Below are 760 nucleotides of genomic sequence, written 5' to 3' on the forward strand. Positions count from 1 at the left end.
TACTGGGCGGAAACACGGCGTTTTCGGGGCGTGTGGATAAAAACGCTACCGTTTCCGGAAAAAACGCAGGAGTGGCCGGAGAAACGGGGGAGTGTCTGGGCGAACGCTGGGTGTGTTTATGACGTCAAACCAGGAACGACAAGCACTGAACTGAACGCAGATGCCGAGTAAGTCTGAAGCTACTCTGAAACTGCTAAGTAGTTTGTAATCGCAATATTGCGAATACATCGGTCGCAATTTTAAGAAGCTAAGATACACTCCCAGTAGGCGTAGGCTTAGCGTGAGCAACTCTGCTAAATTCGCCTTGCGAGCGATTAACTCGGAATGAGGGCCAATATTCTTTCAATTTTCTCAAGGCTATCAGCCCCCCATCCGCAGCCCTTGGATGGGGGGACAGCCTCGGGCTTCACCCCTGGCCCTTGGGTGGGTGGCTGGAGGGGGGGACCCCTTGATTGAAGGGGTCCCCACTCCCCCAGGTTACCCCGGCCATGGGTGACTAGTTGGATATTTAATGCCACGGCCGCAGGGCGCTGTATAAAAGTGACCCCCGGCTGTGGCATTATCTGTCCAGCTAGTGGAGCCCGATGTTGGTGTAAAAAATACGGGGGACCCCTACTCTTTTTGTCTCCCGTATTTATTGCACCAGCACCAGGCGCAGAGCCCGGTGCTGGTTTTAAAAATACGGGGGATCCCCTGTCAATTTTTCCCCTGCATTTTTAGAACCAGGACCAGCTCGAAGAGCCCGAGGCTGGTTATGCTT

Source organism: Pseudophryne corroboree, chromosome 6 (assembly GCF_028390025.1).
Source record: "Pseudophryne corroboree isolate aPseCor3 chromosome 6, aPseCor3.hap2, whole genome shotgun sequence".
In the NCBI taxonomy this organism is placed as follows: domain Eukaryota; kingdom Metazoa; phylum Chordata; class Amphibia; order Anura; family Myobatrachidae; genus Pseudophryne; species Pseudophryne corroboree.